At 38.3% G+C, this 27,488-nt stretch overlaps 1 protein-coding gene across 5 annotated transcripts in view; it reads left to right on the top strand.

Moving 5' to 3' along the window:
* The window catches only part of RARB (retinoic acid receptor beta), a 333,102-nt gene that overhangs the window by 10,415 nt on the left and 295,199 nt on the right, over positions 1–27,488 (top strand). Inside the window, exon 3 of one of the 5 annotated variants that reach the window (XM_072853961.1) lies at positions 13,064–13,176. The exons of the other annotated variants lie outside the window; for them this stretch is intronic. The gene's annotated coding sequence lies outside the window, so the exon portion shown is untranslated. The remainder of the gene's footprint in view (positions 1–13,063; positions 13,177–27,488) is intronic. 5 annotated transcript variants of the gene reach the window in all.

Here is a 27,488-nt window from a genome sequence, read left to right as displayed (position 1 = left end):
TGCTAGAGGTTGTATTAAACATGATAGTATAGTTTATAATCACAGTGCCAGACGCTCTTGCTGTTCATTGCTGTGCTTGCTTGGTACTTTGTGTGGATTTGACTTTTTCTATCCATGTATAATGGAGTAGTGACAGTGTTTCTGCTTCTTGAGATGTTGGCAGAAGCTTCTTCCAACACTCTTAAAATCTCCCTGTCTCTTGCTGTAAGCGCTAGAGTATGTTAGGATATACTTTAAGTGCTTTTTTGTGCATAGGGAGAAATGTATGATTTTTCTGTATCATTCAGTCTTTCTTGTTTGGCAGTAAGCTAGGAGACAGGCATGGTTAATGAGGTATCTCAGCAGCGTGTTTTTATAGGAGCATAGTTTAAGGTTAGGAGTATGTCCAGTCTCCAAACTGCCTAGTGAGCATTCTGTATTTGGAAACAAATGCCAGCTGGCAGTGGTTAAGCATGCTTATTCTGCTCATGATAGCCAAAACATGCTCCCTGCTGTGTGCTTTTGGCAGCTTTGCACTGGCAATATGTCTCAAGTGCCAGTTGCATGTCCTCCTTTCTTCCTCATAAGTGTGTCCCGTAAGGCATGATTTAGCCTAAATAAAAATGTGCCTCTGTTAGACTTAGTAACATATGGAAAGAAAGAGACTGCTTTTTTTTTAAAAAATCAAAGTCTTTCTGAAACACCTGTAGTACATTATTTCCACTGTGGAAATAAAAATATGATTATCATGTCTTTCTATACTCAGTAGCAAATTGGCCTTAAATTCCTGAAGATTTGGTGATTTTTGTGACACCAGTTCTTAGGCATACTACACTGAAAAAATTGTGTAATTTGTTCTCAGTGAGAGCTCTGGGTGGAATTTCAGTCCTAAAGTAGTTTATTTTATATATCCATATTAAGTTTATTTGAAGCTCTAGGTCTACCTATCTGGTCAATGTATTAATTACATTGGTGGTCAAATTAATCATATTCATTTGTGGTCTGAACATATAATCATCACCTCTTATATTTCTTCCTATTTGTTGAATTAAGTCAATAAACATCTAAAATAAGTGTTATGTTTTATTGAAAAGATACCTTATGTGTAGGCAGCCTGACTTTTACAATCAAGTGTTGCAAATGTGCTTAGCTGAATTATTTGAAGCAGTTTGTGCATTGTGGTACGTTGGATACAAATTCTTAAGACTCTGAAGGTAAATAAATCCAATCTACGTTTCTTTGTCATTTTTATCTTCAGTAACAGTACAACAGGTTAAAAAAAGCACATTTTTTTTTTAAAAAAAGCTAAACAAAACACTGAAGCTTTTCAATTCAATACTGGAACAACTGCATTTAAGGTCAAGTCAACGGTAGGGTAAGTAACTTGTGCTTAGAACTTGGCTTTAGAAATACTTACATATTTAAGCTCTGTATTGCTTTTTCTGAGAGACGATCTTAGACCTCCTTTGTTTGCAGCAGATCTTGATATTTGGCAAGATGGTAATTCTCAAACAATTTCAATGCCTTTTTCTTTTCTAAACCAATTAAATTCTGTTGAGATATGATAAGATATGGAAGTTTAAAAATCAGTTTCTCTTCTCTAACCTGTGTTCTTTAGGAAAGAATTATCACATTGCCAAAATAACGAGCTTTCCCAAAGTTGGGATCACACAACCACTAAAGAAGGGGAGGAACAGTACCCGTTGGAAAATGCTGGGTTTTTGGTTACTGTGCTTCCACGTATCTGTTGAAGCCTGCTTGCGGTAGCTGATTTAATACTCCTGTTGCCCACCCTGCTTTCACAGTAAATAAGAACAATCTGCATTTCCCAGGCAGAAGGTAAAAAAGAGGTCCTTACTGTGACCCTTTCCTCAAGCCCATAAGCTTACCTCAGCAGCCTGATATCACTATCGCATAGCTTTCTCTCTCTCTGGCAAGAAGGACTCCACTCAGTTGCTTTCAACAGCTGAGCTAAAGTGGTGCAGGTTTCCTTGTAAGTTCTTTGTTGCATCTGTCATCCAGCTATATCCTGGATATCCAAGGGCATGGGCACCTATGTTCAGGTACGTGAATACATTCATGGTTGTCTCTGCTATAGTGAAGTTGGGAATCAAATCTGGCTGTGATCTGTGTTGAAGGAGCACTGCTGCACATTGGTTAACTTATTCATGCTCTAAAAAAACCTTGTGTATGACGTGCAAAAAAGGTATTTTAGGAAGTAGGTTGCAAAATCAAAACCTCAGAAGTTGTGAAATGTCAGATTTGTGTTATTTTCTTCCATGCCTGTAATTGATGCAGGAATATAAATCTTGCAACTGTAAGATTTACTGATTATAACTGAATATAAATCTTGCAACTTGCAACTCGTCATATCCTAACCATTGGGCACCTGAATTGGGTAACTGTAACATTAAAAGATAGGAGTGTGGCATGGTCATGGTATTTAGTAAATAGCAGGGTGGCATTTGTGCATGAGGAAAAACAGTGTTCACAGAAGAATGATCATAGAATTCGATGCTAAGTTATTACATATATGTAGAAGATAAACAGAATTGATTCAACAGAATTTAAATTCCATGTCAGCTAAATATATTTGCATTATATAAACTTAATGCTGATTCAGACCTGCGATAAGTAAGCACGTGTAATTGATTTCAGTGATGTTTCTCCCATTTATGCTGGTGTTGAATTCTGACTCTAGTCAAGAAGTTTTCTAAAAGTTCTGCCAACACAGTTTTGTCTCGGAACAGCTTTGAGGCTTGCCAGCAGTGTTATTTCTTTTGCGTTGTAGGAGCAGCTCTAGTTACATGCCAAAATAAGGTCTTATTTTTAAACTGAAAAATAAATGAAACCTATGTAGAAATGGAAACTTTGTTGGATGCCAGATTCTGACCACGTTACTCCCATTGGAACCACTAGGACCACTTTTGCAATCTGCTCTGTCTTTATAGCATTAAGAGGTATTTCGCAATGTGGGAAATACTGGAAAAAATGAGTGCAAGAAAGGCAGGAAATCTGCCAATGTCCATGTCTTTTTAAAAAAGTTATTATAACCTACTTGCTGAGATATGTTTTATGCAGATATCAAATTTAACCAGACTTCAGTTATGGTCAGCCAGCCTCCATTTCAAAAGTGTTACTCTAGAGAGAAGAGGCAGATCGAAAAATTTGGGTACCTAAATATTTTCAACATAATCATAATTTCATTATTTTGGCCTGTTTTCCTAAGATAGTAAGACTTATGAGCTTGGAGTCTGTGTCTGTCAGGCTTCTTTCCTTGCCTTTTTCCTTAATTTTTAAACTTTTTGTCCAATGTAAGCAGAATTTTTAAAAGTTAATTCCAGTAAGATAGGGGTTAAAAGAGATGGAGGGGTTTGGGAAGGAGAAATACAGTACTCAAGAAGAGATTGGTTTGCTCTAAGAGTATCTTCCTCAGACACTAACCCTAGTAAAAAGGCCCAGATGTTTTGCCTCCAGCAGTGTGCATGCAGTCAAATCCATTGAGGGCTTTGTTAGAAGAGGCTCTAGTGCTTTTGGGCAGTTGTTAACTTTCAGCTTGTGTGAAAAGGATAGAACAGGTATGTCATCTCCTCATTCCACTATAAAAGGAAGGCAGGAATTTGCGTTATTAATCCAGAAGACTTTCTGAGTGGGTTGCACCTAGAGTCTCAACTTCGTCTTGAGCTGAAGTCTTCAGAGCAGTTACAGAGATAGGTATAATCAAGCTGAGCTCTGCGAGTATGATGAATGCTAAAGGAGACAGCAGTTGCTATTACAGCATTTTGAAAGCATATTCAGCCAGGTAGTACAGATTAGCAAGAACTCTAGTAAGACCTGAAATGCTCACTAGTTTTGATAGCTGAACAGTTGTTCTTGATATGCCACTAGACGGCTGTGGTCCTGCTAACTTGTGGCTTAAGGATAGCATATTGCTTAGCACAACTCCTTCTGTGTTTGACAGTAAGCTGTTTGTAGACCAACTACAAACTATTACACTGTTGACACTCAAGATTTTTATCACCACTTCTCAATGATGATTCATGAATAGCATTATTAGCAGTGTACCTGCTAGGGAATGCGTAGTATTTGAGGCTGAAGTTGTTAATTCATAGGATTACAACACAGGCTGCTGTGATGAACTGCCCTTCCGACCCTGTTCTTTCTTGGTATTGGACTTTTGATCAGGTTGTAATATGCACAACAAAAGCTCTTATACGAGGAACTGAATTCACCTTGGGCAATGCATAGTCCTTTTTAGACTGGAAGATGGGCATGATGGATTTATGTTCTGAGCAGATAGCCCCTTAGCTCAGATGACAGATTTTATGTATAGGCCTCCTGTTTTGTACGTTTACACTGCTTTTGGGGGTGGAGTTGTAGTACTACTTCTTGCAATTGTCTAATATTTGCTACTTTTGTCTCAATTCATAAGATGGATCTTCACTTTGTACCTAAAGGGAATTAATTGTCTTCTGTAGGCTTTTTGGCAGGGCATGGTCAGCTCTAGGGATCTTTGACTGTAGTAATCTCATTGGAAAAAGATGTTACTTGCCATAAATTGGATTTCCTTTTTCTGAAGCCTGAAATGACCTGTATCTTTGAGTTGTAGAAAGAAGATGAAGATTAAGGGTGTAAAAAGGCAGTTAGACACTAAGATCCCACTGACTGTATTTGGTGCATAACTCCTATTTGTATCTTTGCAAATCTTAATTTTTACTTGGTGTATATGGTGGGTGTTTAAGGAGGTGGCAAAGAAGCTACTTTCTACTACTTGGTTCTGTAATTATAAATACACTGACTTTGCTATGAGAAACATAAGTCTTGGTGATGGTTAAGTTAATTCACTTTTAGAAGTTCAATAATTCATCTAAGAAGTGTCAGCAGCTGGGTCTTGTTAATGGTAAGCCTTTCATTTCTGTTAAATCAATTGTGAATAATAGAATCCTTCAGAGAAAAATGATGAAGTAAGCATTGATTTCCAAATTGGGTGTCTGATATTGGAGCATTAATAAAATCTAGAGCAAGCAGGCAACTAGGACCTCATACACTCTGATCACCTAAGTAGTAATCAGAGAAAATCAATGATTTTTGTGTATGGTGCTCGATCTGTTAACATTTCATCTGTCGCCATTCATCATTGTGTCTATAATTTCATTTTTATAATTGTTTTGATTTTGGAGGGCTTAATAGTATGCATTGAATCAAGCATTTACTGTCAAGCTTTTGTGAAACAGAAGTGGCATGGCCATATTGTCTACTGTTTGCTAGCTGTCTGTCTTACTATTTTAGGACTTTCTATAGCGATAGTCAAAGTAATGTCTATGTATTTTCAAATGAGGTTAAATCTTCTTAGAGGGGTTCCAAGCAGACTTCATGGAGTCCTCCGTTATTATCTCTTTCTAAGCTGTGAGGAGCTGTGTTGCTCATTTGTAAGTAGTCATGTTCAGTCTCACAGGGGTGTTAACGAACATCTCCAGTAATGATGGCAAAACTCTGTCGAAGAGAAACAGTTGTAGAGAACATCTTCAGAACAGTCAGACTCCTGGCATGGCTTCCTCTGCAACATCTTCCTTGTACTGTTCCCCAGCTACACCTTCTGGCTCTGTGCGCTTTGTTCGAGGCTGTCTTGCGTTGTTGCTGAGGGCTGTGATGGTCTGGACGTGTCAGAGGAGGAGATCGATTCTGACATGGCCGGATTCTGGCCTTTGGTGGCTTTAATACAGAGGACAAAGGTTTTGGTAAAGGGAGCATCAATGAGTGGTCTGAGAGGGAGTAGTTGATGGTAGAACATCCCACCAAGGCATGGGAGGCCATAGGCTTTTGTGGATGGGGTGCCTGTATGACTTGCACTTTCAGCCTTGGAGTCAGTGAATTTTTGTAATACCGTGTGAAGGTTACAGATTTGTGGGTGTGGGGTTTTGTTTTGTTTTTTTTTAATTCTATTTGAAGGCTGAGTTCGCTGGTTTTGTTTAGAGCTGGTAGGCACTAGCTTTTTCTGCCCACTATTGTGCTTACCAGCGATCCCGTTTTGTTTAAAGCTGTATTGAATTTGTATGGAAAACCACATACAATCAAATCTGCTTCCATTTGAAGTCAGTCGGAGTTTAGGCTAAAACTGGACCAGGATTTGGCCCATAAAGCATAGCAAGAAAATTTAACAGTTATAATGAAACTCTTAAGGCAAATAAAATGTTCTAGCAGGTGTTCATAAATGTGCTTTATGCTCATAGACTCTGTTAAATGTTAATACTAAGGTCCTGGAGAAGCTGCACATAAGGACTGTGTGAAGGAAGCAAATGTCTGTTAAATGTGCTGTGCAATATTGTAGCAAAGGTGGGTGGCAGTGCAATGCCACGCTACCTATTAGACTGAAATATGAAAGCTATTAGAGATTCTGCTGAATTTTCATTTTGTGAGGGAGTAGTTTTCAAGAGGGAACATATCATATAAAAAAGCTATGTGTTGTGCAAAACTAGAAGCGTCTTTGTCAGTGTATGCAGTTTTCTCGGGTGTATGCAGAGCTTATTAGGGACAACTACCAGCATACTGTATTAACAATAAATTTAAAATAAGGCAATACTTGCGAGGAAAATAATAGCTGAAAAAGTTTTATTTTTTGTATATTTCATTTTCCTTGAATTAGTTTTTTTTTCATGCCTTAGATGAACCCACAGGCAGAAGTCCTAACATGACCCTAAACATGTTTTGAGGATAATAGGTGTTGGCAGGATTTTATATTTAGATCTCTGTCTTATGCTAACTCTTAATATTTTTTTAATCCATCACTTCACCATCAAAGCGCTTCTTCATCAAAGCACAGTGAGGTCCATTTTAGATTTCCAGGAGCTTTCTGGCCTTCCTCCTTTCTGGCTTCTAGGGGAAGCATTTGTTGGCTTTTTCAGCAGGTTTTGCAGCATGCCCTGAAAGCTGGTAGCTTGTACTGGCTTGGTTTCTTCTAGCAGTTAATTTCATTAGGATTCAGGTCAAACCCATGGGACAAAAAAATATCTGTGTGTACTGGAGTCAGTTCCTAAAATGACACCGTGAATGCGGCAGTCATTGTTAGAATGCGTTTTGTTGGTGTTTGATTAATTGACTGAGTTATCATCTCATCAATGCTCAGTCATTGTGTTGCAGGATAAAAGCAACCACATATTACAAAGATACTCTCTTTCCCAGTTAACTTCTTAATTTTCTGCGCTAAAAGAGAATGCATTAGCTTGGAAAACACTAAGATTGCTGAGTGATGGGAGGTCTTTCACGTGACATTTAGATCTATCAAGTTACAAGCATTGCAGCTGCCCTTGTATCACATGCTGCTGTCAGAACGTCCACATAATGTCAGAAGGACTCTTCCACTGTTGCCTTGATCTTGTCCTCAAGTGTCTGTTCCCTGCAGTGGCAGTGCTGGCATTTTTTTAGCTGATGGGGGCGGGGGTGTCTCAGAAATCTTGCTTCATTCCACCTTGTTGTAAAAAGGATTGAAGCATGCACTTACACACTCAATTCTCATCACTTGCTTCCCAAAGTCGCAGGGCTACCAGGGTGGTGGGACCTCTTAGCTTACTCCTCTGTAGTAGTGCTGTGCTAGTGTGCTTATGAATTTTAAAAGCAAGGCTGAGGATCATCATCAGCTAGCAGATTGTGAGCTCCAACACATAGTGGACTATCTTTTCGTGTAATTTTTCTAGGACAAGGAGGCCTAGTAGAGAAGGAGGGGGGGGAAAAAAAACAAACTAGGAACTGTTTTTAATCAAGTGGAAAATATGTCAGTACTTCTCTTGTAAGTTGTGGCACTTCTAGAATGGTGATATTCATGCAGAACTTTTAATCCCTGCAGTACATTACAAATGCATTGTGTGAGAATTAAATGTTAATTGAGGCCATTATTTTATGAGTGGACTATTTATATAGTAAAGTTATTTGAAGTAATGGGCCATGAATGCATTTTGTTTATTAACTTCACTAGTGCTCATTCTTCTATATCTTTTTTATCACAGAGCAGTAGTTTTGACATGGAAGGCTCTCCAATGACATTAAGACCTGCAACAAATAAGGCATGTTACTTATAAATAGTGTGTTTTGTTGATTTCAAGATACACAGCAGCATACAGTCAAAGCCTTTGGAAGATTGAGCTTTCAGGTGACTTTCCATCTGAGGAGGAAATAAAAATACAGAAGAAAAGGATATCCCCCCCCCCCCCTTGTTTAAAAGTTACTTGATTCAAGTACTTAAATGGTCTTCTCCATTTTGAAGTTGGGAAACTGGGGTAAGGAAAATAATTTACTTTGTCTGGGATTGTGAAGGGAAGTCTGGCAGACAAGGAAATTAAATTGAGATCCCCTAAATGTCAGGCCATAACTACTAGAATAGCCTTCCTTTCTTTTCTAAAATGTCTGTCAGAAATGTATACTGAAGTGTAGATTTTGTAGGGTTTCAACAGGACAACTGCTTTGTGGCCCTGAGGGTGTGAATGCCCACAATTTGTATAAATTCATTACCCTTTCAAGTTGAGAGTACTGTGTCTGTTATTAAATCTGGAAAAAAGACAGTGTCAAGCCAACATACTTGTAATAATATTTTGGATTTCCTTCTCTAATTGTTTAATGGAATTAATATGAACATTTTAGCTATAAAGTTGGACAGCTGCAGCAGGATGTGATTTAGCTGGCTCTTCTTTCAACACATTCTGGCAAACTTTACAATATGCAATGATGTTATAAAAGTCCCATTTATCTGTCATGTAGCTTTCTCGCACTTCCTTCATTTCCAGTTATTTATCCATTGTTTTTTTTGAAAGGCCAAGTTCAAATTGCTTCTCAGTTCTTGGTTATGATAAAATGCAGTGCAAGGCAAAAACCTTGCATGCCGCCTTCCCTCTCATCAAACATGTTGGGACTTGTGCATGAGCGGCGGTTACCTGACAAACTGCAGCACTAAGTGATGCCGTGCGTAACTATACTACCCGTCTGTTCGTCACACCTTATCATGGTTTCCTATGTGTGCTGAGAGACCATTTTTGCACTTCAGTCTTTTGCTTGTTGCATCCAAACTCTGTTTCAAATACTTCTGTCCAAGTAAGGAAAACATTAGGAAGTTGCCTACAGATCCATGCTAAACTCTCGTTTTCTAGTAGAAACTGATATTTTTTTTTTTTTTCCCCTGGCCTGCTATGTGCTTATAAAATTTTGTAAGCGTTTATCATTCTTTGTGTTACAGTACATTTAGGCTCTGGACTTTTGAACACTACCAAATTAACACAGCAGAAAGAGCCAGCAGTTTGTAAGGGGGAAGTATTGTATTTATAGAAAAGTTGTATGCTAATAATATAGAGAGAGTATATGACTGTTTAATGAGGTTTAAATACCATTGGGTTGACCTGGCATTCTATAGGGCTCAGCGCAGCATGGCCGTTACCTTGCACGCGTTGTTTTGTGCAGTTCTGGAGGCAGCGGCTAGGAGAGCCATCGTCGCAGCGAGCTCCTGGTGAGGTCGGTCGCTGCGTGTGCCAGTGAGACTGTGCCAAGCCTTAAATTCTGTCTTTACAACTGGGACAGGTTTGTGCACTCTAACCAATTACGAAATTGAGTATTGTCTATTTTCTTAAAAGGTGCTGTTTTCTATGCAGCACCCCTTGGTAGTCGTGTGGTTGTGCAGAGCTGCTTCGCTGGGAAAGCTTACAGGGCTTTTGCAGGCCACCAGGTTCAGAGTCTGGAGACAGCTGGCTATAGCAAGCAAAAAACTGTGATAAATTATAACTTGGGAAAAACCACACGTGTGAGAGTCCTGAATGAAGTCAAGATTAAAGTAATTCATTCTGGATGATTTTAACAAAAAGGCAGCTCTTACCATTTTAAAAGAATACCTTATAAACTCATCTTCTAAAGATGAAAGCTATCAAGCACAAAACCATGATATTACACCAGATACCAATTACTGCGGTTTCTTAATGTGCTTGTGTTTTTTGGTTTTGAATTTATTAAATATTTAGAAGTTCAACTGTAGATATTTTTAATGAAAATCAGAATTTTCTCACAAAATGGGTGATTACATCATTTGCACATTTATATTGTAAGACATTTTAACGATATAAGCATTTTTTCATTTAGACAGCAACCATAATAAATTGAAATAAAATTCAGCCTTGATTGATGTTCTATGTGTCATGTACAGGGCAAGTCCCATCTATTAAATGCGGTTTGCCAAGGCAGCAATATTAGTAGCATTTGAATGTTTTTCTTATTAAGGAGAAAAATGGTCAGCAACATCAATACCGTCTGCTCCAAAGACCATGGTAAATGGAAACTGCCTGCAGCACATTTGAATTCCTCACTGTATTTGGGATGAAGGTACGATGCAGGCAGTGAGAATTTTTTTCTTTTTCTTTTTTTTTTTTTTTAAATTAGGGTAGACTATTACAGTTCTTAGGATGAAAGAGAGAGGCTGATTACAACATAATGGAGTGTACCATATTCATCTCTTTGAAATATGACCTCACTCGGCCTTTTCCATTTTACAATCGATTCTCTCATTCCCTTAATGAACCTGTGCGTTCATGAGTCTTCCTTGAAAGTATGCACATGAAGTATTATAGTAGCAGAGAGTAATTGTCTGACAAGCAAGTGCAAGTAAAGTGTCTCTCTTGTAGTCTTGTTCAATAACATTATGGACCATTAATGCATCACATCAGGTTCCGTATTGTTTTGTTAAAAAGTATGCAACCATATTTTTCTTATTTTTTTGTATTTTTTCTAAAATGGTAGCTTCAGAAAACTGGTTCAACATCATCTAGCTTTATTTCGTTGCAGAACAGCACATATGTGTAAGAGATGAGCTATCGGAAACATACTCTTACAAAGTCAGTGCTCTGTTATCAGGTACTGAAATTGGATAAACTGTAATATTATGTTAAAGGAAGAGAGGAAGGGCTCTTTGAGAAGAAGAAAAATGTATAAAGTTATGTAGAAAATTACTGGAGGTACCATCATTTGGAAGATGTAATTTTTAAAGGATCAAATACCTAGTATGTGACTTCTGTATTGGCTTCTTTTGGCTATCGATGTGATTAGATGTAATAAGAGAATACTGTTAATTATTATATTGTGTGTTTTATTTATATATACGGGTGTGCCTGGATGTATTTTTAATATAAATATAGATTGTTTATATAACTATAATATGTATTGTATATAACTAATATAGAAACTATTTATAGATGGTTTAAATACATATATATGTGTATGTATGTAGTTTTATTATCAACCCATAGCTGCTAACTGCCTGATGACCTTTTCAACTTGCTACAAAATAGAAAGCCACCCACTGGGTGATACTCACAAATACAAAACAGCCTGGATGGTACCCGGGGTCAGACTACAAGCATAGCGCTTGCTGTGTTCACTGCTGGGAAATCAGGAGCGCAGGGAATGTGGGACAGAGTCCCTTGTACCCCAGTCTTGCTCTAGTCACAGAGCTGCCAAGAAGGCTGAGCCTTACTGGGAACTACCCAGGAGAGTCGGCAAAACCTCATGGAAAGATGTTGAGACTAAACCACAAGCAGAATAAACCAAACAGAGAAAATTTGCAGAAGCCTGAAAACCTTTGTAATGACAATTTCATTGAAATTCTAAGCATTTGATGTATCACCACCAGCACTGATTTGATAAAAATGACCATGAAATAAAGATTGAGCTCGGAGAGAAGCAACAGTCCTGCCTGTTATGTCAAAAAGATAATTCATCATGTCCAAAAGCAGCGTTTCCTTTCGATTAGGCCAAAGTCAGTGTCCTAAAGTGTGAAAATTGCCTTGAACAGCAGATCTGTTCTGGTCATGAACTGTTGCTCAGGTCCGGAGATAAGAAATAAGTAAAAATAAGGTTAATTTTATAAAACATAAGATAGAAAAAACCCTCAAGTTTTGGATCACATTGGGCCTATTAAAAGTTTTTTATTACTTTGGAAGGAAAAATACCTTTGCAAATGTAACACACACTCTTCTTTTTAAATCATATCTTTCACTTTTGGTTAAACTTTTGTTCCTGAGCAGTATGATCCGAATTGTATTTTTTGCAAATGTGCTAGTGGTTGCATTTTCACTTTGCCCTTCTCCCTTAACCTGCTCTATAGGGCTATGGCTCTTGTTAGTTTTTAGCAGTTTCTTTCATTTGGCTTAGTGTAGCTGACTCCATACAGGTGGAATCAACTTTTTCCTTTTTTAATGGAAAACTTATTTGGAAACACTGCATCCTTCTTCTTGTTTGTTTCATTAAAGGAACCTGCAGTATGCTGTCAGGATGTTTCACTGTGGTAGGGAGTTCATCTGTAATATTAGGTTTCAGCTGAAAACTGACAATTTTGGGTGGGTGGCAGTGTTTTGTTTTATGAATGTGAAAAAGAAAAAACATGCTAACAGATGGCCACAATTTCCCAGGTAACAAAAATGGCAAGGATGGTTGAAAATGCGATCAATTTAATCCATCTAATTTATTGCCAGTTCTTTTTTTTTCTGTCGTTGACGTTGCTTGACCAGGAGTGAGACTTCTGCCAAGCAAAGAGCTTGGTTGTACAGAACGTGGTTTTACTTGGAGGTGTCCCAAGAAGCCTGGCTCGCTGATGGCATGTAGGAGAACCTGTGCTAGTACGTTGACTGTCACCTGCTTTGAGATGTAAACTCTGCTTGCGGTATTTCTGTAATGTTTCAGCATCTTCATTACCTCATCATTCCTGTAGCACATATACTCTTCTGCTTTCAGCAGGGGCTCTGCATCTCCCATGTATGAAGTGACTGAAGCCCCATTCAGAAAGCATATATTCAGTGGGGATACTTATGTGTGTGCTTGATGATTAGACCAAAGCCTCAGCTGATGTCAGTGGGATTGAATGCGCATTTATTTGAGGCCTTCCATGAATAGGAATGGGTTCATGTTGAAATGCCTTTGAGTAATGAAGAATGAAATGGGCTGTTCAATACCACGTTGTACACTCTTCAGAGGACTTGAGGATCATTTTTTTTTTTAACCTGTGTTAGTAATGAAGAAAAGTGAACTGCTTGCTTGTTTCCATCTGATTAGAACCGTATTACAGGAGGTCCTCACAAAACAGGCTGTAAAGGATCAGCATCTCTTTCCTGAACAACTTCGCACCCGTGAGAGGACAGCTTGCTGGGAGGGCAGCCGGAAAGCCTGATCCACATCCTGGTGAGCAGTTTGTTATCTAGTGTTGTTAGGCGGACTTATGGAGGCTTTGGGTTAAGGTCCATCTTTCAGAAGATTCATGTGTGCTTAGATAATTTACATTTTGTGTTTAGTAGATAGCAGGATAAAGGAACCATTGTTTTTCTGCAGATATGTTAACAACCATGTTCAAGAGTCAAATGCACAAAGGCTTCCTTATTTTCAATTATCAATTAATCATCTTTTCACTCTCCAGCCAATTAAAAATACAGTTATTTTGGTCTCCAAAAAATTTTAAGTTGAGATTAAATTAAAAGGCTATATTTGTTTTATTCTTTATTTTCTGAGTTCATAAGGATTATGCATTGTCAAGTTTTTTACTTTGCAGTCACAGGGCTGAGAAACTTGCTTAATTTTTAAGTGAAAGATATGATGGTTAAGTTGTAGCAGCACAACAAAATGTGAAGGCTGTGAAATTGGCAGAGAGTTGACAATTCATTAAATGAAGTCTGAAGGAACAATCTGTGGTTGTGAGGTGGTAGTCAAATGAAGAAAGGAAGCTACATGCCTGTGGTCCATCTCACTTTTACATCCAGTGTTTGCTATATTGATCCACTCTAGAAAAGAAATAACTTACCATTCTTTTTCTAAAATATTCAATTCGGAATTGTTTCTCTTAAGCGTTTTATGATGGCATGGTCTGCATCTTAAGTTACTGGACTGCTTTGCTTCCCAGTTTCAGTAATGTTTGTGGTTTGTTACCTGCTCTTGTTCTGATACTTTAAAGCTTTTGCTGATAATAAGTACTAGGAAGCTGAAACGTATTGCCTCCTTGAATGTACTCAGATGCTGTGTTTATACCTATGGAGATCAATGCTGTTTTTGCTTTAGGAAGATGTTTCTTAAGACAGAAATGACCATCTGATACTGTGCTTTCAGAAAAAAAGATTCCTGTAGGAGTATTTCCAAATCATTGATTCTGGTGATTTTAGATGGAGACACAATAGCTGAACTAAACACAGACAAACTGTTTTTAAAAACATGGAAGAAATTCCCCCCTCAAAAAGAGATGAAAAAATGCAGTGAGAATGGAGTCTAAATGTAGCACTTGCTGCTATAAAATCATGTCTGACCCATTGGAGCAATTTCTTACTGAAGGCTGACTGCAACCTAGTGTACCAAAGAACTTTCTAAAATTCCAGAAATGGAAGTGCTTTCTTTATACATCTTGGGTATATTTGTGAGCTGACATTTAAAGGGATGCAGGTTTTGTGTGGGATGCATGTGAGCTCTTAGAAGCATTGCTGTTTGCAGGCTTTTGAGGTTAGAAGAGTGCCTTTTGGGACAAATGCTTTTTCAACAATAGGAATGAATTTCACTAGTATGTAGTATTTCAAGCTGGATTGTTGCCCCACATTTGGATTGCCCAGCTAAGGACTGAGAAGAAAGAAAATATATCGGTGGTTGGTGGTAGCAGCAGCCAGACAGGCTCAGTGAAATATTGTGAGAATTTGACAATTCACATCAAAGAATAACCTCTCCTCTTCTTGGTTATATTGCTGCTTATTGTAATATTCCACTGTCTTCTGTGTAAAATCTCTTGCAATTGAAAAGGTTTGTTGGATCACAAGATGTCTGTGGCCCTTTTCTCTGTTCAGAGTAGAATCTTCTTAGGAAGAAGAGGCAAAGAAAAGTACACAAGATGATAGACTATAATAGGTTTTGTCTTGTGAGTGTTTCTGCAGCTAGGTCCGATGAAGGTACAGGTACAACCAAAGAAGATGAACATGTACAACTAAAACTAACACAGACTATTATTATGTGTTAGAAGACATTAATGGGTATAATTTTTTTCCTAGACTTTCAAAAAGTTCTCATCCCAAACTGCTATTCTATAAGAAACATTTAAGAATATCGAATGGAGAAGAAGGCGGCGGACTTACTGGAACCGTTCCTTCTGCAGGAGCTGCGGTGTAGGGTAGCTTAGGGTTATACTATCTTCTAGGGCGTGCATCATGCTCAGAGCTGCTTGGGCACTTGGCAACTTGGACATCACAGAAGGTTAATGGGAAGATGTAGGAATATGAGTAGTAGGGTGAATGTTACTAATGTTACTGTTGTATAGCAATCCCAAAAGATGACTGAAGAGATGGTGGAATTTGTGGGTGATACAAATGAATTGGAGGAAGGCTGAGGAACTTTAGGGAGTATCTAGAAAAGCTTAGGTAATAGGCACTGTGATGGCAGATGAAATTTTGTAGCTGACAAATCCAAGTAAAATCTTCTGAGTATGTAATTTGATCTAATTACATGTTGCTGAATATTAAATTAACTATATTTGCTGCAAGAAAAAAGCTACCAAGTTGTCTGGCTCTTAAAAAAAGGAAAAAAAAAAAAGGGGGGTGGGGGCAATTAACAACAACAAAAAAAATTTTATAAAACAGAATGGCAGTAATTCCTGGTTAGTAGTTACCACTACATCATGATGCTTTATCATAGGAATGCTGTGTTTTGTTCTGCATCACTCTTAAGAAAATACAATAAAATAGAGAAGGACTGCCGGATGGGCAGAAGTGATTTGTGGCATTGGAAGGGATTCCTTGTGACGAGGTAATAAAAGAAATAGAACCAGCGTAGGTTAGAGGATGAGCAGTCAGTGGGGTGTGTGTGTATAAATAAATAATGTGCTTTAACTTACTGCAAGAACAAAGAACTACACTGAAAGGCAGTAAATGGAGATAACGGATTGAAACTTTTTTTTTAATACAATACATAATTAACTTCAGGAACTTGTGGCAAAATAGCTATTGCAGTCTAAATGCATGAATTCAGAAAGAAAAACTGACATTTACATGGGTGATTAGAATTTGTCCATTAACAGAAGTTAGGATAAACACCCCCTTTTCCCCCACAGTTTTAAGGCATAGTTATAGGAAAAAAGCAAGTTTACTATGGATAGGTTATTCTGTACTTGTGCAGTACAATATACCTTTCTTCTCTGTGGTACTAGTCACAGATGGGCCAGAGGTTCCATTAGATAGACCACAGATCTACTTAGTCTGACTGTCCGTTTTGATTGTTGTTTTTTTCAGGATTCTTACATTTTTATGCATCTCCAGTGCACCAGAAGGTACGTAATTCTTCTGTGAATACTGAAGTTTCAAGCTTCTAGTAATTCAAAAGGGAAGAAATGGCTGAAAAAAAAAGATAATTTTTTTTTTTTCTTGAGTGCTTATTCACAAAGAGGAGATATTTCTGAATAAAGTAAGTCACTGATAAATATCTAGTGATATGTATTTATCTAATTGACAGTGTATTCGTGGTAACGCCCTCAAGAAAAGCAGATTTTGAGTCATACTGAATAGCATGTTCAATCAACGATTCACTACACAGTTGTCAAAAGTATATTCTGGGTTGGAGTGTGTACCTGAATGTATTCCCATATTAGCTGACTATGGATATTTTTTCTTTTTTTTTTTTTTTCTTCCTTCCCATGAAAACTGACACTGATTTGGAGGAGCCTTAAATCCTGGACTGTGGTGTAGCTTGTGTATTCTTCTGAAACAAACGTGTGGAACTTGAGTCCACTAGGTGTTATGAATATATATGCTTCTCCCAGGGCAATGAGCACAAGCAGCTACTGCCCATTCATAAATATCCTTATTCTTCCTATACATAATGGAACTCAAAAGACATTGCTGTTCTTGTGGCTAGGGCTGCATTTGCAGTGAAACTGCATATGTTGTGTAGTGTACAGTTATAGTTTATGACATTTGCTTTTGTTAGGGTTTCTTCTGGGTAATCAGCATTTCAGCCACAACTCCCTTTATTTGGAAAATGCAATCCTCATAGAGAAGAATGTGATTTTTTTTTTTTTTTTTTTTTCATGAGCAAAAAGCAGTGGAGTCACAAGCAAATAATTGCACTAAAGCTGATTTGGAAATTTCTGCAGGATGGAAGTGGAGGTGTATGTCCTCCCTTAACATAATGTTCCCCAGAATTCCTTCATACCTTTTCATCAGTGTAGCAGGGTTGTAGCTTTTTGTGTGTTGGAGGATCTCACATTTGTACAAGGTGAAACTAATCGCTGTGCAGCCAGCCCGCTTTAAACACATGTACCACTTTCATCTTGAAAATAAGTAGAAATTAGCTGATACCTAATTCTCCTGCTTATTCAGTGCAAAAGCTGGGTCTTCAATTCGTGTATGAAATTTAAGTCTGACTCCAGTTGTAAACTTCTGTTTCCTGTCCATGTGTTCATGAATAAATACAGAATGTGTCTTTCTGCAGAGAGGATTTGTCTGGACCCAGACCCTGGGAGCAGCGTGCTTTGTGAACTTCCATCCTTTAGATACACTGGCTGCCTTTCACTTTTAAACACATCGGATGTTTTTCCCTTCAGAACGTGACCATACTTGGAGAGCTGTGGAAACTGAAGGATGCTATCACAAGAGATTATGGTGAAAATTCTCCCATGTGCATGCGTAACTTCTTTTAGCGTTAAGGGAAACTATGTGCTCACACTGAGGATAGAATAGAGCCTTTTGTTAATATCAAAGAGCCAATCAAGGAAGATCTTTTTTATATAGAAAGCCTCCTGCTGCTTCCAAAGAAGTTCCCTTCGCAAAGCACAATGATAAATAATCTTTCTTACTTCTGACACCGGTCATTGTATTACCAAGGGATATTGTTTTGTACTGTTGCATTCAGTGAGACTCGTGAAATTCAGCTCTGTTTGATTAGATGGGCCAGTAATGCTGCGAAAGGCGATGTGCTGGGCTGGTTCTTTACAGACTCGAGCCTCAGATGCTTTAGCCGCGTAGTTTTCCAGCGTAGGTCGATCTGAGCTGCCCCTCCAGCTGCCAAGCAGGAAGAGTAGCGAGGGCTGGGCTTCACAGGGAGTGGAAATGTGGTGTGTGTGTTGGGGGTATTTAATGCTTTTTGAAAATACTGCTCTTTGTGAATAGACAAATTAATTTTAAATAACTGGTTTTTATTGGCATATACTTTTATTTTAAAGAAACTCAGGCATATCGCCGAGGATTTCCCCTTCAACAACTTAAATTTTTCTTAAATGTAAAAATATGGGGGGGGGGAGGGGTGAGGCAGTTCATGAGGGTGCTTCTTCCTTCTTTTTTGAGGACATTTCAGTGAAAGACACTGTAACTACTTACACTGTTTAGTGAAAGAATTGGCTATATCATGCTAGAAACAGGAACTGCCTGATGAACTGGAAAGAAATGAAATTGCAGGGGTGATGTTACAGTAGGGTTATAGATCCTATTCCAGAGCATTTACATATGAAATTAATTTTAAGTTCATGCATTCGTCATTGGTTTTAACATAACTAATCAAGGACTTAGCTAAGTCCGTTTAAGTGCTCTACTGGTTGTGGCCATAGTAAAGTGATTCTTCATGATAGAGTACTACAAGCCTAAAATGTCAGTCTCCTTAATACAACTTCTTTGACTACAGCACAATGCATGGGGGAGGAAGGGGAGTAAAAAGCTTATCTGAACATGAAGCACTGGTTGTGCCAGGTGAGCACTTCGGTCCTGGGTGAAGGTTGCAGTCCAGCCCTGCACTGTGGTACCCTGTGCAGTCACAGGGCGATGCTCTTCAGCCCATGGCTTCCAACAGAGAGAGCCAAGACAAAATGCGATGCAGTTTTTTAGCAGGCTGACATGTAACAGGACCTTCTGAGGATGGGAGTCTTCCTTGGGAAAGCGTTAGAAACTCATAGGTTAGGCAGGTGAGGCATCAGACTCGCCAAAAGAGGGGAAAAAAGGAAAGGGAATAAAGAAGCTGATGCTCCCCAAGCAGTTTTTGTTTCCTCTACAAATCCATTGGCTCCAAATCCAGTGCTGCCTAAATTCCTTTAGGAAGGGTGGTGTCACTTGTAATGGTAAGACATCATTCCACGTCAGAAGAGCATAATTTAGTCTGTGTGCTCTTGGGTGGTGTTCGTGAGCTCTGGGAAAGGATCAAATTGCTTTGGAACCAAACCACGATGTGAGGGTGGTCTGAAAGATCACATCTGCACACCCTGTGCCGCCTCGCTGCATCTCCTGGATCACATTGCCACTGTGAAGGGCTGCTTGTGCTCTCCTTACTTTTTGCATGTGCTCTCAGGGCAGGTAATGAGAAAGTGGAAGGTGATTTGAGGCGTTCAGGCTACGGCTGCCATTTGAGGAGCCCATAAATATTTTTGTGTCACATGTTATTTTACTGCCATTAATTCCAAGATGTGCTGCCACTCATTGGAAACTTCGTGTTGCATAAAATGTACATAGATATTTTTTCTTTCTTATTATTAATAACTTACATTATTGAAAATGGAAAACATTACAAAAAGTCATTTGATTTTTGGCCTGCGAAAATGGTTCAGTTATTTTCATGTTATGTTCTCAGTTGGCTTTACTTTTTACACTGATGACTGAAGTCATCAGTGTAAAATCAGGTTTGTAGGGCTTTAACACGGTAGGGGTGAAGTACATTTCTGTAAATGTGGATTCAAGATTATTTTCAGTAACAAAGAATGCCCCAAATTTCCTGATAATTTCAATATTAATGTTTGTCATTGAAAAATCCCTTTTTTTTGTTGTTGCTGTTGTAAATATTAAAATTACATTCCTATTACACTGACTGGTGTCTTTGAATTATCATACTCCAACTACAGTTACCTCTAGTATTCCTTTATAATTATTAATGAAAACTGTTATTTTTGTATTCAGTATTTTTTAGTTAAATTTTAAGATTTTTTGAGATGGTTTGTACTTCTCTAAATGGAAGGAAGGAATTTTTGTAATGATTTATATGATCGGAGTGACCTTGTGCATTCTGAAATAAGCAGTAATGCAGCTAATTAAATAATGATCATCAGGTAGGCCAGGCCATGCCAAAACGCCTTGAGATTTGCATGTCAAATATATGAATTCTCTTTAACTGGGAAATAATGATGAATGAAAGGAATTGAAAGGCTGTTAATATCAGAAGCAGCAAGCAAACTCAACTGAATAAGCTGCTTTAGCTTTTAGTGCTATATTTGAAAACATAAGATTTTAATTTTATGTCTTTATCTTAAATTACTTAAGGCATCAACACCCATGGCTACTGGTAGTTCTGGGCCTCTTCAGATTTCAGAGTGAAATCTGAAAAAATTACTGTTTCCTCTTCATGTTTTAGGAGAGGAACCAAGAGAGTCATTGGCTATACACATCCTGAATGCCCTGCTCCTAAATAAAATATGTATGATGTTGTATAATATAGTAATAGATAATAATATATAAATTATATCTATAATATCTTTTCCCTAGATTTGAATCTTGCTAGATCTGATTCTCTCATTTGTACTAAAGGTGTGTTCTACTCTTGATGTCTTGACAGTGTAAAGATCTTAATGATCCCTTTCTTTTACTGCAGTGATGTAAAGCAACCTTATTAATACGAGTAAAAATTTGGCTTAAGGTTTTAGGTTGTAATCTCCCTTGCATTTAAAAGTCTTTGCATCCTTTCTCATGCTTTGTCTCTATTAAAGAACAGTTTAACTGTGGGAAGGATGCACATCATTCACTTGCTCTGAGGCTAATATCACCGTTTCCCTGCAAAAATGTCCTTTGTGTCACTGCATATTGTGCTCTTATATAATATTTAATTCTGTGACCTCGGTTCAGCATGCCTTCCCAATTGTCCATTAACTCTCATCTTCAAGCAGAGGCAATCTTTGCTGCATGGCTACTGGGAAGAATGCCTGAGAAAACTGAAATAGGTTTCAAAAATATGATACCTTGTAGTTGGCTCCTCTTGTACCATTCCTTTTACTAATTCTCATTAATGCCATGCAACCTGAGAGGTGAAAGTCAAGAATCGAAACTGCAGGAGGGAAGGGGCTGAGGAGGAAGGAAGAACAAACCTTTCTGACATGCACACACCAGGAAAACGCAAGGTTGAAAGTAACCCTGTCAAGTTATATCACCTTACCACTCAATTGCTCTCATTTATTCAGTAATTAAATGCGAATATGAACACCTCGGGTCTGTTTCATTTCTTGTCATGGCAAACCAACTTCCATCTTTGGTTGTTGTATAGCACTTAGATAAAACAGTGGTAGTCATTTTAGAAAAATTTGAGTTATCTGGACAAGTTAAGACATCATCTTAACACATTTCTCCTTCCACCTTTGAAACTTGTGAGAGACGGATCAGACAGAGCTTTCAACAGCTAGCAAGCTGCAAGGAGGATTTGAATAAAATTAGTAACTTGAATATAGTTAAAAGAATAAGGAAGGGCTCATATACTTTGTTGCTGTAAGGAAGACAACTCTGCATGACATAGATCTTTTTTTTCTCATCTCTAGCTAGTTTGTTTCTGTGTGTTTTTCCCATTCACTGGAAATGCCTGTTAGGAAACTCCCTGATGATGGCATTGCAAACTTGTCTCTCTGCAGCTACCAGCTCAGTCCAAGTGGTTCCTCCCTCTCTAATCTCCCTTCCCACATGCTTTTTTTGACATACATGGAGTGCAATGGTTAAGTTTTTCTTCCATACCTGTTAACACTTCTAATTCCTTTTCACAACTGCCAGTTTTCCAGCTTTGTGAAGCTCTTACTGTAGGCAAATGTTGCGCGTTTGGGGCTCACTCTAAGATTCAAAGTAAATTTCATGTCAACATACTGCTGTTCACACATTTAGAGCACATTTTAGGCTACAGTGTTGTTAGGGATCAATCCACCTAACAATAAAAGGTGCAGAACATTTGGAGGGACAGGTCTAGAGCTGACCTGAGCAGTGTCATTCACTGAAAACGGTTTTACCTGTTTATCCCAGCTCAGCATTTGGCCATTATCTCCAGATTTCTTCATGTCTTTACACCTTTTACAGCATGCTATTAGTTGCTTTCTGACTGAGATCATTAGTAACTTGTCACAGCTCACTCTTAAGAGACATGTCAAATGCCAGCTCTGCTTGTTTAATTTATTTGGCTTGCTTGGCAGATTCTTAACCACAGGGTGCAGGATTTTATTCAGACAAATTAGTGAGCTTTTATATTGCTGAAGTTGCCTTTAAGAAAGGGGTTTACTGAACAGATTTGACTTTACTAACAACTGTTTTGAGAAATGTATAGCTGGTTCCGTATTTCAGTGGTTATTCTGAAACCTAATGATGATCAAATCATTTTGGAGCATATTATTTCCTTAATGTGGGATCATCAATGGTTTCAGTTTTTTCTTTTTTCCTCACTAAATAATGCTGTACTGAAGAGTAAAGTTATTAGCTGTACATACAGCCTGTCTGCTTTACAGAGAATTTTTGCTGCTACACACATGCCAGTCTATTCTAGTTCCTTTGATCTGTGGGGAAGCCAGTCAGACTTCCCAGGGCAATCGTGAACACTTGGATGCTGTGGAAACTCTCCTGGTGTTCAATTCACTGTTGTCACTGGGAGATCTTTTGTGCATTTCCCATAGTGTTTCATCTATATCTGTACAACTGATTAATTAACAATTCATTAATGAGTAACAGGTGCAACTGTTGATCCTGAAGGTTTATCTCAGGGGACTGAGATAGCCTATTGCTAATACATAGACACCAGCTCTGATTCTCTCTTCGTTTGCTTCTGCTGTCTTCTGGAGTTGGTCATTCCCCACGGTGGGGCCGTCTGCTGCCAGTGGGTCACGGTGGTGCCACGCTTGAATCAGATACAGCTTTCCTAGTCAGAATCGGTGAAGAAGAATGAAAACTTAGCCCAGATATTTTTAGGGATGTTGGGCTTTTATCTCTGAAAAAAGAATTGGGGTGAGCTTGCATAAAAGCGGTCCCTGCTAAACACATGGTGTGTTACTTGCCGGAGATGTTACAGAGGTGTCCCTGTCCAGGGGACAGCTGGAGTTCTGAAAGGAATATGGATTAATACAATCTACTGTGAAGCCGTATTCAGACTAGTGTCTTAACTATAGCTGGCATTTTTGCAGTGGGTTTTGTTTTTATCTACAGTATGGTTTTACACAGCACTGCTAAAATCCAGCCAAAGTGGTGGCCGCAGAACTTCTCTGCATGCTATTGTATATTCTGATTTGTACTGGCACTGGCAGATACAGAGCAGAATAACGCTATGTTTGATACAATGAGCAAGCACATCTTTTGGGCTAAATTTCCATTTCCTTGCTATCCTTATTGTAAGCAGGATTTGCATATTTAATTCTTTTAACTTATTGAAAAATATATCCCTTTAGGTTTGACAGCTTCCCAAAGAATATTTTAGATTTCCCACACTGATTGTGGGCCATATGTTAGTACTAATTATATAAATGAGACATCATAGAATTGTGACATGCTTAAATGTTCAGTGCTTTAAAGACTTATACAAGTGCATGCTAGCTTGGGTAAGTGCTGGAAGAAGAAAAGAGGAACTGCAGGTTTTGAGCAGATGTTAGTGGCTTAGTAGGGCTATCCATTGTCTTTATCTCTCTGTAAGAAGTTGCTGACAGTTTGAAGGGTTTGTCAGACTGTTTTATGCTTCCATAGTGCAGGAAAAAAAGAATTTCCTTTTTGCACCTATGGATATGCCAGAGATTCATTATATATTAGATCATATGAAATGTTGAATGCTGATAGCCTCATTTCGCTGTTGGGAGTAAACATTAAATGCATGGCTGTAGCTGAGTGCTTCAGCACTTTTTTGTGCATTGTGGATGTTGCTCTGAGGTGGAGTGGCTCACAGACATTTTATTTTTTGTCAGTTAATGAAGGAATTAACTAAGAAATAGAAAAAATAGAGGGGGGGAAAAGAAATAGTTGGAAGCTCAGAGCTGTAAACTGAAGGCTTAAGCACCAAGGAAGGGATTTTATAATACACTTTTCATTTTTGTTAATGGGACAGTGTGCTGGATATTATCTGTGAAGTCGATTTTATTTTGAACAAGTTTCTAGTAAAAGAACCCCAAAAGTCTGGTTTCTGCTAATGCTGTCATTATTTTTTTTTTGCTCCAAGGCTCCCTGGTGCGTACAATGGTAAAGATAGTGTCACAGAAAGTATATTGCACAAAAGTTTTGTCTTCGTAGTTAAAAATGAAATATGTATGCAGGCTATGCATGCAGAGCTGGTAAGCCAAAATTATGTCTGTAAGCTATTTCTGTACGTTTAGCTTTAATGCTGATGCATATTTAATTGCTTGGCCTGTTTTCCCCACAGCAAGATGTGGCTGTCTTCCACTGAAGTCAGAGCCTGAAGTTGCAGCAGCCCAGTTTGATGTTTGTACTTTCCCTGTGAAGTGCAGCGTCCACATCTGCAAGTAGCAGGTTGATTTAGTCTGGGGGAAAACCAAAAAATCTACTCTGCGTTTAGAGGAGTGTTTCCATGGAGGGGTTCTCGGTGGGACTGTGAATGGATCAATTCACAGTTCTAGTGGCTGCAGCTGTAATTTCTATGCTGGAAACGGGGATATACTGTATTTTTCTCTTGTGTGCAGACACCTTTTTCAACACAAAATAAATTGTTTTAAGTTGCTTGTCTACTTAAACAAGCATAGAAAGGTATTTCTAATTTAATGTATTGAATTGTTTCTTAATAATAATTGTACTTTTGGCTTTCACTTCTAAGACCTGACCTACAACACTTTCTTTATTTCTTGTCAGAACACGTTTGGAAAATGGAATCAGAAGAAGCGATTAGTAATAATTGTGCTGAAAGATTACTCTGCATAGTTAAATCTCAGATGCTTTGTCTGTGAAAGATGAGTATCATTTAATTTCAAATGGAAAAGCACCCATGGCTTGTTAAGTGGAGTTTGAGTAGCTGTTTCATAGGAAATCTTTTTCTGCTTTTACATTAATTCAGTGTAACGGCTTAGATGGTTAGTACCAGTAAGACAGGAGGGAGCATTAGAAAAAAAGCTTTGGATTCGTGTATCAGCAGAAAGGTATGTGTGAGCAGAGGAGGAATCTAGCTTCATGATACTGGCTGTTCTATTAGCTTGTATTTTCTAGTCAACTAAAGCAACTTTTTAATGCTGGAGATATCGAGTAACTTTTTTTTCTTTTTTCTATTGGACTTGTGTCCTGTTGCGCTGTTTTCTGTAATTTGTGTAATAGTTTAAGTTCTTACAGTTTTATCAAAGGATAGCAGATTGTTTCATTTTAAATGAATAAATCCCTTCAGATTATACATTTTCTGCTCAGCTGCAGATTAACAGTTTTATCCAGTCACAATTGTAGGGTATATTGCCAGAAGATAATTTGTTCCCTCTGTGTCTCAGTCATGCTTATTACCTTCATTTTATTATATACTTTGAGCCCGTGAAATGATTTCTTAACTGCACTTAAAGATAGTTTGTGTAGACAGCAAAATTACCGTTCCCGCCCTCAGGATCAATTTGTAACGTGCTTTTATATAAATATTACGTGCTACACTTCAATATTGTTCATAGTCCAGAAGATAACTGCAGTGATGAGTCTTACTTAAGAAGCATGGTGAAAAGGGAGTCCATCTGGAATTTGAAGGAAAAGGTACTTAATTAGCTGTGCTGTAATACTGCTGTCCTGTCTCTAGCAGGACTGCCGGTGCCCCCAGAGCTGCTTCTTGCATGAGGGAAATACTGGGTTTAGTACAGCCATTTATTAAATGTGTTCTGGGTTTTTGCAGGGGGGAGAGAGCAGTCATGAAATGAGGATTTTGTAGGCTTGAACTAGGAATTTAAAAAAAAAAAAAAGATACTGACTTAGAAAATTTCACAAGGGAGGGAATAGGAGAGAAACCTAAGTGGAGAAGTAAAAGAGATATTGGTGGATAGTCAGGCAAAGAAATTGAGAAAGAAAGAAAAAAATAATAATTCACATGGTCCTAAAGAAGACTGAAGGAAAGAAAAAAGGAAAGAAGGGAGAGTTGTCAGAATACAGAACAAAATGAGTTGCAAACTGTCAAATCAGGCACCTAAACATATTGCTCTGTTAACATTGGCCTGCTTGTCTTCACTTTTTTCTTTTTTTTTTTCCTCTCTTCTCCTGTCACCTATACTGGAAAAATAGTTTGCTAGAATGAGACCATGAGGGGACTGAGCGTTGCAGCTCAGAGGTGTCTTAACATCTTTATGTTGACTGCCTTATGTACATTTACTTAGGTTACCAAGGAGATATGCTTACATGCATTTAGTTATTTCATTACCATCTTTCAACTTTATGCTGAGTGAAAGCATCATCAGAGCCTCAACAGAGCGCTCCTCCTTTTTTTACCTGCATGAAATATCTGGATGGGAAAATAGGGTATGTCTAGAGAAACCTGATGCATGATAGCCCTATAATTGGGTTGCCACACACCATTCTTACTTCACTTTTTTTTAAACCTTTTCACCATTACTGCTGAAAGGATGTTAAGGTTTTGAAACATTAGCATGTGGAAGCATCAACCTTTGCCACCTGAGCTAAACCAAATTTTGTAGGCATGGGAGCCGGACTCCAGAGGGGTAAATACAGTGCAGCTCATTGCTAAATTCTGGCTCAAAATAAGATACAATAAAATATCGTCAGGATTCATATGTTTGTTTATCATTAGCTCTGCTACAAATAAAAACACAAATTCCCAGTGCTGCATTTGAGATACGAGCAAGATCTCCGAGGTCTCATTTGTTAATTTTAAAATTGTAGTTGGTTTCTGTTTTTTTATCCACATGACTTTCCCTCCAGTTACTCTGGATGCAGTACTACGGATTTCAAGATACTCTCACCCTGTATAATGCTCTGTCAGATATAAGGGAGCCTTAAAGCGACCAAAAATTCACACTCCTTAATGACCTTGCTGGAATGACAGGAAACCTGTGTTGCTCCGGCACTGTTAAGTCCTGCTAGCCTTATAAATATTTGTGGCTTTGATTCCTATTTAATGTAAAGACTCTTTATACTTCTTGGCAGTATAAATGAGCCTTTAAGTAGGAGCAATTGTAACCTGAACTGTAGGTCCGTGTTTGGGAGGCACTCGCGTGGGTGGCTTCGGTGCTGGTGCACAGGACCCCAGGCTAGGCTGTGTTTTGCAGCAACCTGGGGCAAGGCACCCTCCCTGACCTGCACCGCTCCAGCGCTGGCAAGGTGCTAAGGTGTGCCTATGCTCCCCCAGTTATAATTGATTTAGTTATTGCAATTGGAGATATTGTCTTACCCTGTTGATTGCACTTACTTTTTATGATGCTTGGTGTGACTTCGTTTTTGATTAAAATTCCCTTTTTGTTAACAGGTATTTCTATTTTGTTGTGTTATTCAGGCAGCACATGTTCTACGTTATGAAGAGTAATTTGTTCAATTACATTGATTTGTTTCGGATTGGATCTGTGTATCGTTCCTCCTTTTGTC

This window comes from Ciconia boyciana, chromosome 2 (assembly GCF_034638445.1).
Source record: "Ciconia boyciana chromosome 2, ASM3463844v1, whole genome shotgun sequence".
Classification (NCBI taxonomy): domain Eukaryota; kingdom Metazoa; phylum Chordata; class Aves; order Ciconiiformes; family Ciconiidae; genus Ciconia; species Ciconia boyciana.
Note: the sequence above shows the minus strand (reverse complement) of the source record. Positions and strands in the feature narration are given on the sequence as shown.